This window comes from Schistocerca gregaria, chromosome 9 (genome assembly GCF_023897955.1).
Source record: "Schistocerca gregaria isolate iqSchGreg1 chromosome 9, iqSchGreg1.2, whole genome shotgun sequence".
NCBI lineage: Eukaryota > Metazoa > Arthropoda > Insecta > Orthoptera > Acrididae > Schistocerca > Schistocerca gregaria.
The window spans coordinates 162117516-162130393 of NC_064928.1; the positions used below are offsets into that span (position 1 = coordinate 162117516).

The 12878-nt window shown below is 45.6% G+C and overlaps 1 pseudogene; it reads right to left on the bottom strand.

Moving 5' to 3' along the window:
* Window positions 1-8000: 8000 nt before the first annotated feature.
* On the bottom strand, window positions 8001-8118 carry LOC126292362 (5S ribosomal RNA; annotated as a pseudogene).
* Between the last annotated feature and the right edge of the window lie 4760 nt (window positions 8119-12878).

The following is a 12878-nucleotide window of genomic DNA, read 5'->3' on the forward strand; positions in this document are numbered from 1 at the left end:
AGCTCCGTAATTTCCAAAAATGACTGCGTATCGAATGTTGGTGCCCAACCGATATACATAGAACTAGCGACTCCAAGTCGACCATACGACTCTGGCAGCACGAATTAGACCTACTGTTCACTGTGTTCACTTGAGGGATGACAAAATACGAACGTTTACTAAGTCACAATTAAATGTAACTTATTCACTGTACTCGTTAGCACATCTTCTTCATGCACTTTTCCTCGCGTAACCCCCGCTAAGCAATCGTTATTTCTCCCACGACGTGGTTACACTGCTGCTATGTCAGTCAGAAATATTGGGAAAGTATCAGGAGGGCCAATTTTTCCACGCAACCTCAAGTTTTGAAAATATAGGTATTGAAGGAGATAGATTTCATCCCTATCTCCTGGACAGCCTTCTCTTTCTATCGACGATTTCATGGATTACCGTAAGCTTTTGATGTTCTGTGTGCGAACAGACAGATCATCCTATGATACAAATTCAACAGAATGTTTGACAAATACATGTTGAAATCCTTCTTTCTGTGAAGTCTTGTTTGATTTTAAATCCGCTGTTATCAATTTTGTGTCTGGAAACAAAAGTGCTGCATGAGAGAAACTAAAGCGGCAAATACCCAGATTTGTTCAACTTCAATTTTCGAAGGTCGTCCGCTCTGATATATGCTAGTAGCTACATGCGATTCGTCTATTTCGACAACACTCTCGTTCGTAACTATGACGTAAGGAACCTCTCGGTAGAAACCGTAATAGTTGCACGCAGTGCTCGTGGATGATTGTGTTTCATAACCTGTGGTTTAATACCGTATAGTCTCTTATCCAACAGAAACTAAAATTATGCTCTTCTCGATGGATAACTTGGGACTGTCAAACCCTTCGTTCTTTGTTATAGAAGTTCTTTTGAGACACTAGGCGCAGGACAATTCTTGAGGCCTTTCAAGGAATTGAGTCCATGACATTCTTCACGATTCCAGCTATCCTCATGTGCCAGAGAAAATTTGAAACAACATTTCACACTACATAACCTAGGAATTAGAGTTCACCGTGTGAGACTATCTGCTCTCGAAACTGCGATGCTTTGATACATTGCTATTTACAACCAAAAACGATCCCCTGGCAACATACTAAAAATTATCCATAGTTCACACCACCAGAGTCGTATGGTCGACGTCGAGGTCGCAGGTTCGATATACACAGTAAGGTGCCCGCGTGTTAGGCAGGCAATCATTTTTGGAAATTGCCGTCAGCTCCGCCAATGTACTGCCCTATTATAACTTGTTTACTCGATATTACCGCCATCTCTGTATACCCCATGTCTTTTGTCACCTCAGTGTATACAGACGAATGCAAGCACTGCCACTGGAATTTGAACTACACATAATTGTTTCGTTGCGGTCATCATTCCGAAGATTGGTTCGACGCAGCTCTCCACGCAATTCTATCCTGTGCAAGCCTCTTTATTTCTTGGCCTTCCTTTACAAATTTTCACCTCCACACTGCCCTCCATCACTAGATTGAAAATTCCTTAATGCCTCGGGATGTGTCCTGTCAATCAATCCCCTCTTTCAGAAAAATTGTGAAATAAATTTCATTTCTTCACAATTCTATTATGTACGTCTTCATTGATTATCCAATCCATCCATCTAATCATCAGTATTTTTCTGTAGACCATATTCAAAAACTTCTGTTCTCTTCTTCTCTGACACGTCATACCCAAACAAATATATTCCGAACACATAAATTTGTTTTCGATTATAACAGATTTCTCTTTTACAGAAGCGCTTTCCGTGCTGTAGCCAGTGTGCCCTTCACTACAATCATCTTCTGCCATTTTACTGCCCAAATAACAAAATTCATCTACTACTTCGATTGTTTCCTAATCTAATTCCCTCAGCATCGCCTGGTTTAATTCGTGTAAAGTCCATTAACTTTATGTTACTTTTCCTGATATTCATCTTACTACCTCTTTTCAAGACACTATTCATTCCGTTCAATTGTCTTTCCAAGTCATTTGCCGTCTTTGACAGAATTACGATGTCATCGGTAAATCATCTAAATTTTCATTTACTCTCAATGAACTTTATTTAAGTCCTTTCAAAATTTCTTGTTGGTTTCCTTTACTGCTCTCTCACTTATTTGTCAGCTATTACTTCTTGTCATGTCCTTCAACTGTTGTAAGTGTATCCTGATTTCTCTACAAGACGTATATAGCCTGTCGCTACCTGTATTTTGTCCTTACCATCTCCAGAATTTTAAAGATTATATTTCAGCCAACATTGTCAAAACCTTCCTCTAAATTAACAAACTTTATAAACGTAAATTTCCCTTTTCTTAACCCATCGTCTAAGACAAGTTACAGGGTCAATATTGTTTCGCGTGTTCCTACATTCCTCTGGAACCCAAAGTGATCTCCCCCGATCTCGACTTCAGCCATTTTTTCCATTCCCCTGGAAGGAATAAGTGACAGTGTTTTGCAACCGTGAGTTATTAAACTGATGATTCGCTGATATTCACACCTGACAAGAGCTGTCTTCTTTGGAGTATCAGTTATAACGTTGTTCCTTGAAGTCTTAGAGTATTTCGCCTGACTCATATATCTTGCACACCAGGTGGAATAGTTTTGTTATGGCTGGCTCTCCCAGGAGCCTCTATAATCCTGCCATCTACTCCAGGGGCTTTGTTTCAGTACTCTGTCAGATATTTCTAGCAGTATCATATATCCCATCTCCATCTGCTTCCTCTTCTCTTTCTGTAACACTGCTTTCAAGTTCATTTTCCTCATAGAGCCCCTCTATATATTCTTCCATCTTTTAACTTCCCTTTCTTCGCCTGTCAACGGCCTGCTATCTTAATATTCATACACTACTGGCCATTAAAATTGCTACAACACGAAGATGACATGCTACAGATGCGAAATTTAACCGACAGGATGCTGTGATATGCGCGACACCTACAACGTGCTGAGATGAGGAAAGTTTCAGACCGATTTCTCATACACAAACAGCAGTTGACCGCCTTTGCCTGATGTTGTTGTGATGCCTCGTGTAATCAGGAGAAATGCGTACCATCACGTTTCCGACGTTGATAAAAGTCGGATCGTAGCCTATCGCGATTGCGGTTTATCGTATCGCGACGTTGCTGCTCGTGTTGGTCGAGATCCAATGACTGTTAACAGAATATGGAATCGGTGGGTTCAGGAAGGTAATACGGAACGCCGTGCTGGATCCCAACGGCGTCGTATCACTAGCAATCGAATTGGCAGGCATCTTATCCGCATGGCTGTGCAGCCACGTATCGATCCCTGAGTCAACAGATAAGGACGTTTGCAAGACAACAACCATCTGCACGAACAGTTCGACGACGTTTGCAGCAGCATGGACTAGCAGCTCGGCGACCGTGGCTGCGGTTACCCTTGACGCTGCATCACAGACAAGGGCGCCTGCGATGGTGTACTCAACGACGAACCTGGGTGCACGAATGGCAAAACGTCATTTTTTCGGATGAATCCAGGTTCTGTTTACATCATCGTGATGGTCGCATCCGTGTTTGGCGACATAGCGGTGAACACACAGTGGAAGCGTGTATTCCTCATTACCGTAGTGGCGTATAACCCGACGAGACCGTATGGGGTGCCACTGGTTACACGTCTCGGTCACCTCTTGTTCCCACAGACGACACTGAGAACAGTGGACGTTACATTTCAGATGTGTTACGACCCTTGACTCTACCCTTCATTCGATCCCTGCGAAACCCTACATTTCGTCAGGATAATGCACGACTGCATGTTGCAGGTCCTGTACGGGCGTTTCTGGATACAGAAAATGTTCGACTGCTGTCCTGGCCAGCACATTTTCCAGATCTCTCACCAATTGAAAAGTCTGGTCAATGGTGGCCGAGCAACTAGCTCGTCTCAATACGGCAGGCACTACTCTTGATGAACTGCGGTATCGTGTTGAAGCTGCGTGGGCAGCTATATCTGTACGCGCCATCCAAGCTCTGTTTGACTCAATGCCCAGGCGAATCAAGGCCGTTATTAGGGCCAGAGGTGGTTATTCTTGCTACTGATTTCTCAGGATCTATGCACCCAAACTGCGTGAAAATGTAATCACATGTCAGTTCTAGTATAATATATTTGTCCAATGAATACCCGTTTATCATCTGCATTTCTTCTTTGTATAGCAATTTTAATGACCAGTAGTGTAGTTGTGTCCCTTTTATCCAAACCTCTCTTCAATTTTTCTGTATTGTCTATACGTGTCATTTTCGTTAAGCTTTTCATTTGCCCTCCAGCCATTTCTTCTTTGCCATTTTCCACTTTCTATCAGTTTCATTTTTAGGTGTTTGTTTTTTCTTTGGTCTAAACCGTTTACGATATTTTTTATATTTCTTCTCTCTACGTTTACATTTAATGTCTCAAACCTTACTCAAGGACACCTGCTAGGCCTTATCTTTTTGTGTAATTGTTCCTCTGGTGCCCTCATCAGCTCATTGTGCAAAGTTTCCCGTTCTAATGGTACTTGAATTACGTAACCATTGAAGCACCTCACCTCAACCTCTCGATACCAGCAATATTCTACTATGTTTCTGTAGAATAGTTAACATATTTCTGTAACAACATTCAGATTTGATTTCGTTAATCTAGAGGTACTTTGATACATCGATATGTTTATATTGCAATGATGTTATTCTTATTTGAATTCTTTCTTTTGTCACTATGATCTGTGACGTACTTGTAACTCTTATTTTCTGGGCGCGTAAGTCAAGTCAAGTCTTGGTCGTCAACTCGTCATGTTGAAAAGACGGCAGTTTATGAAATGTGAGCTTTAACAATGAGGAAGATATTTTCAAGTATGTTTTATATTGTGAAATGATTTTTTGTGAGTTGCGTGATATTGCAACATAAAAAAGAAGTGTAACTTAAATTCGGAGTGGTGATTACTTTTTTACATCACCATTGTACTAACTTGCAAAAGTTTAATCTTCAAGAATGGTTTATGAAACACATCTATAAAACTTTTGAATATCGCAGAATAACACCTAGGCCTCTTTGCATCCGAGCTTGGAATCATCACTACCTAGATTTTCGACGATTGAGCCATGAGTTCACAACGAGACCAGCGTGGGAAACACGAAAAGATGAGTGCCTGGTTTGTCCATTATTTCATGAAATGACTTTATTAGCTGTGCTCTAATAACACCTGCCACATAATATACACTGCTGGAAATTGAAATAAGAACACCGTGAATTCATTGTCCCAGGAAGGGGAAACTTTATTGATTCATTCCTGGGGTCAGATACATCACATGATCACACTGACAGAACCACAGGCACATAGACACAGGCAACAGAGCATGCACAATGTCGGCACTAGTACAGTGTATATCCACCATTCGCAGCAATGCAGGCTGCTATTCTCCCATGGAGACGATCGTAGAGATGCTGGATGTAGTCCTGTGGAACGGCTTGCCATGCCATTTCCACCTGGAGCCTCAGTTGGACCGGCGTTCGTGCTGGACGTGCAGACCGCGTGAGACGACGCTTCGTCCAGTCCCAAACATGCTCAATGGGGGACAGATCCGGAGATCTTGCTGGCCAGGATAGTTGACTTACGCCTTCTAGAGCACGTTGGGTGGCACGGGATACATGCGGACGTGCATTGTCCTGTTGGAACAGCAAGTTCCCTTGCTGGTCTAGGAACGGTAGAACGATGGGTTCGATGACGGTTTGGATGTACCGTGCACTATTCAGTGTCCCCTCGACGATCACCAGAGGTGTACGGCCAGTGTAGGAGATCGCTCCCCACACCATGATGCCGGGTGTTGGCCCTGTGTGCCTCGGTCGTATGCAGTCCTGATTGTGGCGCTCACCTGCACGGCGCCAAACACGCATACGACTATCATTGGCACCAAGGCAGAAGCGACTCTCATCGCTGAAGACGACACGTCTCCATTCGTCCCTCCATTCACCCCTGTCGCGACACCACTGGAGGCGGGCTGCACGATTTGGGGGTGAGCGGAAGACGGCCTAACGGTGTGCGGGACCGTAGCCCAGCTTCATGGAGACGGTTGCGAATGGTCCTCGCCGATACCCCAGAAGCAACAGTGTCCCTAATTTGCTGGGAAGTGGCGGTGCGGTCCCCTACGGCACTGCGTAGGATTCTACGGTCTTGGCGTGCATCCGTGCGTCGCTGCGGTCCGGTCCCAGGTCGACGGGCACGTGCACCTTCCGCCGACCACTGGCGACAACATCGATGTACTGTGGAGACCTCACGCCCCACGTGTTGAGCAATTCGGCGGTACGTCCACCCGGCGTCCCGCATGCCCACTATACGCCCTCGCTCAAAGTCCGTCAACTGCACAACTGCACATACGGTTCACGTCCACGCTGTCGCGGCATGCTACCAGTGTTAAAGACTGCGATGGAGCTCCGTATGACACGGCAAACTGGCTGACACTGACGGCGGCAGTGCACAAATGCTGCGCAGCTAGCGCCATTCGACGGGCAACACCGCGGTTCCTGGTGTGTCCGCTGTGCCGGGCGTGTGATCATTGCTTGTACAGCCCTCTCGCAGTGTCCGGAGCAAGTTTGGTGGGTCTGACACACCGGTGTCAATGTGTTCTTTTTTCCATTTCCAGGAGTGTAACTTTGTTGTTACCCGAAAATGCAATATTTAGCAGCGTGAGCCACACTACATGTAATAATTAATTTTTGACCTTTGTTGTGGTAGGGTTGTTAAACCAATCATCTTATATTCGTTTCCCCTAATACTCTTTTTGAGTCTTTTGACAACCTACGAGTCTTTCTGTTCAGGCGTGAAAGTCAAGCGCCGGCACGGTCAGGAACGTTAGAACCGAGAGGGCTATGAAGAAGACGCCAGCCAATAATACTATGCTGACAGACCCCTCTCTAGGACGACACGGAGACAGCAGCGGTCTCTAGGGGAAGATAACATGAGCACCGTGCCGCCCGGCCGCGGCCTACTTCTACCGTTGGAGGGTAGTGTGGGAGTTTAAGTCCCACCGCCACACCTTCAACGTGCACTCCAGTCATGTCTTTGGAATGACATCATTGTCGAATGAAACAGTTTTACTGTGCGCCGAGACAGTAAGACCGCGAGTCACCGGTGAAACTGTATATCACGAATTCCTCTCCTGTGCTAACCTCTTCAACTGAGAGAATTGTTGGTTGTATTCCAATCTCTGTCTTCCTCTATGGTTTCTGCCCTCTACACCACACTCTAGTACCATGGAAGTCATTCCCTCATGTCCTAACAGATATCCTATCACCCTGTCCCTTCCCCTTCTCAGTGTTTTCCATATATTCCTTTCCTCTCAAAAATGATTCAAATGGCCCTGAGCACTAAGGGGACTTCTGAGGTCATCAGTCCCCTAGAACTTAGAACTACTTAAACCTAACTAACCTAAGGACATCACACACATCCATGCCCGAGGCAGGATTCGAAGCTGCGACCGTAGCGGTCGCGCGGTTCCAGACTGTAGCGCCTAGAACAGCTCGGCCACTCCGGCCGGCGGCTGGAAACTTTCCTCAAGTCATCACGTTGCAAGTGTCGCCACCGGCGCCAACGTTGTGTGAATGGTCTGAAAAGCTAATCCTCTGCATATCACAGCGTCTTCCTCCTGTCGGTTAAATGTCGCGTCTGTAGCACGTCATCTTCGTGGTGCAGCAATTTTAATGGCCAGCAGTGTGCATATAATGTTCTTGTACGACTGCTGTCTCACAGCCATGTTTAAAATTGTATTTCCTTGTACTTTCATTAAAAACTAAAACTAAACTCCTCCCGAACAGGCCATGAAGCCCCAACGGTTCCGACCGGCCGCCGTGTTATCCTCAGTCCACAGGCGTCACTGGATGCGGATATGGAGGAGCGTGTGGTCAGCACCCCGCTCTCCCGCCAGTGTGTCAGTTTACGAGACCGGAGCCGCTACTTCTCACTCAAGTAGCTCCTCAGATTGCCTCACAAGGGCTGAGTGCACCCCGCTTGCCAACAACGCTCGGCAGACCAGATGGTCACCCATCCAAGTGCTAGCCCAGCCCGACAGCGCTTAACTTCGGTGATCTGACGGGAGCCGGTGTTACCACTGCGGCAAGGCCGTTGGCCCCTGTACTTTTATTAGAGTTTTCAAATTTCCTTTTAACCTGATAGTTTTTCCACCCTTGACGTGTGTACAACAGATGTTGTATAATGATTTTTGACCGAAACTGGCCAGACGATAAAGAATAAATCGAGTAGCAGCTTAAGGCGTTAACTGACCTCATTTTTTAATAAACCAGGATGCTGGTCAGAGCAGACCCGATGCTCTCTAAAATGAAGTCACTATCTTATCAACTCCACCGTCTTACTTGGTTGGCCCCTATTGTGAAAGGTTCTTTTGATCCTACAAAATTTGCTCCAGGCTATAATCATAGTTCTAAACTGCCTCGGACGCCCAATGGTGACTCTAGTACCACAAACATGGGTATGTCTCCGTGGCTTCCCTTCAGTACGTCAGCATCCCTCCTGCTGAGCGAGATGATGGGCCCAGGGTACAAAGACGTTATTATCAGCCACTACAGATTTTGGCCGATTTACATGTCAATACCAGAATTGCAGAAAATGATCAGCGGAAAATCCACACGCACATCAACCGGTACCACTTCATTTTGCAAAGATGACTCTGTGGTGCGGGTTGACGGCCGTAATTTTTCGAGGAGATGGCCCTGTTACCTGTACAGTCACTGGTACACGCTATGAAAGTGTTTTGCCTACCAACGTCTTTCCTTCAGCAGCGTGGATGTACGGGTAGGATCATTTTTCGGCAAGATGGAAATCCTCTGCACATTGCACAGCCAGTGAAGAGGCTGTTGCAGAGGCATTTCGGAAATGCTAGAATCATCAGCTGTCATTTCCCTGCAGCCTGGGCGTCCAGAGTGCCTGTGTTCTGAAAGACGCTGGGTTCAGTGCTTCAATTACGAACTAAAGGCACACATTATGCAACGCATTCTGAATGTGAGACAAAAAAAGACACTCCGATCCGATGTGAAACATGCAATTTCTAGATTTTTAACTTGTGTCAGTAAACGGTGGACAGCATACTGAACATGTCTTGCGCCCGTCTCGTGACAATTACAATACGATATTAGTTCGGTATTATGCGTTATTGGCCTCAGGACAATTGAAAACCGATTTTTCCCCAACGGATGTGGTACGACCTCGCCATTCTGGATGGGTTTACCTAACTAACTGTACCACCGCTGTCGACTGCCGAACTTATGCAGGCTTGCTCATTGAACAGCACAGATGGTGTGTGCCACTCGAACCATAGCGGTCGTATTGCGATTCATCTGCTATTTGTAGGCGACTCCATTTACATTCAGGCACATGCAGGCATCTATTGGTAAAAGTTTTCTTTAAATTATTACCCGTGACGTTTCCCACTGTGTCACTAGCGTGCTCTTCAAATGTGACGTCATTCAGAGCAGTGGTTCTCTTTCTACAGAGTTTAGAAACTGGAACTTTAATTATAGACACCCTCTACGTATCACAGAACCAAACACTTACGGTTTTTAACAAAAATATAACGACAAAATTTAATATTTATAAATAATGTCAAGAACAGACAGCTATCAAAAGAATACGAGAAAACGCCAAAGGTTTCCCTCCATGACCAGTATTACTTATTTAACAATATAGCACAGAAATATTCAATATATTTCTTTGTTTTTCAGTTCGAGCTGTTTATTGAAAGTGGTTAGTAGGCCGTACTACTTCTAGGAAACCTCGTCGTCCCAGGGCCGTCGAGTTCAATAAAAGACCCCAGGCCTCATGGTAAGCGTCAGCGAACATTTTTTCTGTAACACGAGCTGTGCCCCACGAATGATCTACCATCCGCAGACATTTGATGCAAAGACTGAAACACCCTTTATATTGATCTCTACAATCGACATCCAAGTTTTCTGGATATGGTAACGCGTCATAATGTATAAAAGTACTACTGCTGGAGGAAAACCAACGTTTCGGCCAGACCCAGAAGAAGATCGCTGTATCCGTGGGCGAAACGTTGGTTTTTCTCCAGCAGCAATACTTTTATTCATTTTCATGCGGTAGCATACCCAGAAAACTTTGAGGTCAACTGATTATGGCCGCTGAAGTCTACGCAATTATGTCACCTCTACATTGTTTTACTTTGAAATGCCCTTTATATTGGCCACTATAGTGTACACTGAAGAGTAAAAGAAACTAGTACTTCTGCTTAATATCGTATAGGGCGCCTGCGACGACGCAGAAGTGTCGCAACACGACATGGCATGGACTCGACTAATGTCTGGAATAGTGCTGGAGGGAAGTGACGCCAGGAATACTGCAGGGCTGTCCATAAATCCATAAGAGTACGACGTGGAGGAGATCTCTTCTGAGCAACAGGTTGCAACGCATCCCAGATATGCTCATCAACGTTCGTGTCTGGAGAGTCTGGTGGCAAGCAGAAATGTTTAAATGCAGAAGTGTTCCTGGAGCCACTCTGTAACAAGTATGGACATGTGAAGTGTCTCATTGTTCTGCTGGAATTGCACAAGTCTGTCGGATTGCACAATGGACACGAATGGATGCAGGTAATCAGACAGGATGCGTTCGTACGTGTCACCTGTCAGAGTCGTATCTAGACGTGTCAGGGGTCCCATCTCACACCACCTGCACACACACCACACCATTACAGAGCCTCCACCTGCTTGAACAGCCCCCTGACGACATGCTGGATCCATAGATTCGTGAGGTCGTCTCCACATCCGTACACGTCCATCAGCTTCATACAAGTGTAAGTATGCTGTTTAGGTTTTTTATTGGTAACGCCACCGCTACGTAGCGCTCTGTATGAAAATCACTGGCTGTGCTGTGTGCAGTCTGTGGTTGGGTTGCATTGTTGTTCGCTATTGTTGTGTTGGGCAGTGCTGTTAACAGCGCATAGCGTTGCGCAGTTGGAGGGGAGCCTCCAGCAGTGGTGGGTGTGGGGAGAGAGACGTAGAATTTTAAGAGCGGACGATCTGGACGAGTGTCCGCCAGAAAGAATAAATTTGTAATACTGGATATCATGAACTGACTTTTGAACAGTATAAAGGGAAATACATTGTTTGTTCTCTATCAAAATCTTTCATTTGCTAACTATGCCTATCAGTAATTAGTGCCTTCAGTAGTTAGAATCTTTTAGTTAGCTGGCAGTATTGGCGCTCGCTGTATTGCAGTAGTTCGAATAACGAAGATTTTTTGTGAGGTAAGAATTCATGAAAGGTATAGGTTATTGTTACAGGGCCATTCTTTTGTAGGGATTACTGAAAGTCAGATTGCGTTGCGCTAAAAATATTGTGGGTCACTTTAGTGAATGTCTGGATACGTTCAGTTTTGCTCAGCTGTTTGAAAATCAAATAACGTAAGGGGTTTATCAGCACAGTAATCCATTAATTTTTCTAAGGGGACGTTACACAAATTGAAACGAGACTCGTCCGACCAGACAACATATTTTCAGTTATCAACAGTCCAATGTCGGTGTTGATAAGCCCAGGCAAGGCGTTTGTGTCGTGTAGTCATCAAGGGTATACGAGTGGACCTTCAGCTGATGTTTCGTTTAATGGTTCGCACGCTGACACTTTTTGATGGCCCAGCATTGAAATCTGCAGCAATTCCGGATGGGTTGCACTTCTGTCACGATGAACGATTCTTTTCAGTCTTCTTTGGTCCAATTCTTGCAGTATCTTTTTCCGGCTGCAGCGCTGTCAGAGATTAGATGTTTTACCGGATTCCTGATATTCACGGTACACTCGTGAAATGGTCTTACGGGAAAATACCCACTTCACCGCTACCTCGGAGATGCCGTGTTCCATCGGTCGTGTGCCGACTATAACACCACGTTCAAACTCACTTAAATCTTGATAATCTGCCATTGTAGCAGCAGTTACCGATCCAACAATTGTGCCAGACACTTCTCCTCATATAAAGGCGTTGCTGACCGCAGCGCCGTGTTTCGCCTGTTTACATAGCTCTGCATTTGAATACGCATGCCTATACCAGTTTCTTTGGCGCTTCAGTGTACTTAGTCTTTCCTACTAAAGAAGTGAGCTTATGTGCTTCAGGTATTGGTAAGATATAGCACAAGCTTCAAACTGAAATCTGACTCGTTATCAGCCTATCGAGATCTGCAGACGGCGGCAAGGGACAAGAAGAGGTATGGCCATACTGTCGGTTAGAACTGCTGTTGCTACCAGAGGTGGCAGCTCTTTGTTCTAAATTTCGCAGCCTGTATTCCCCAAATTCCTTAACAAGTCCTGTAGACGGACAATAACTTACTGACTGGCCTTTCTGATGCGCAGTTTGAACGGCCAGCAGCGTAGAATCCTCCATGGCAATGTGCCTCTTGAATGTACACTAGCCGCCTATCAGTCCTCGGTCGTAAAATCCACTTTGACGGAGGCGCTAATGTTGAGAGCGGGTGTGTCAGAGCCATAGAACCGTAAATCGAAACTTGAAACGGCGGTCAGCATCATACGCTTCTGAGGCCGACCAATTTACGCGGTCGCTCCGCTATTAAGAAAGGAGCTCTAAAAAAAGAAAGCATTTGCCTCCATTAATTAAGGTATCCTTCACGGAACAGGTTAGCGGCGTCTCGGAAAGCAGCAGATGTGAAGCGCCCACACACACACACACACACACACACACACACAGGGACACGCCTGTCAGGACACAGCGGTCTGACCGCCTCCACCCCCCCCCCCCTCCACCTCGCCGCCCCCACCATCACACTCACAACTGGTGACGTTTCGCCCTGGGCGTGGCATCTTCACGACCTTGGTGGTTGGTACGCCACCACTATATATACCGCCGGATCCGTCAG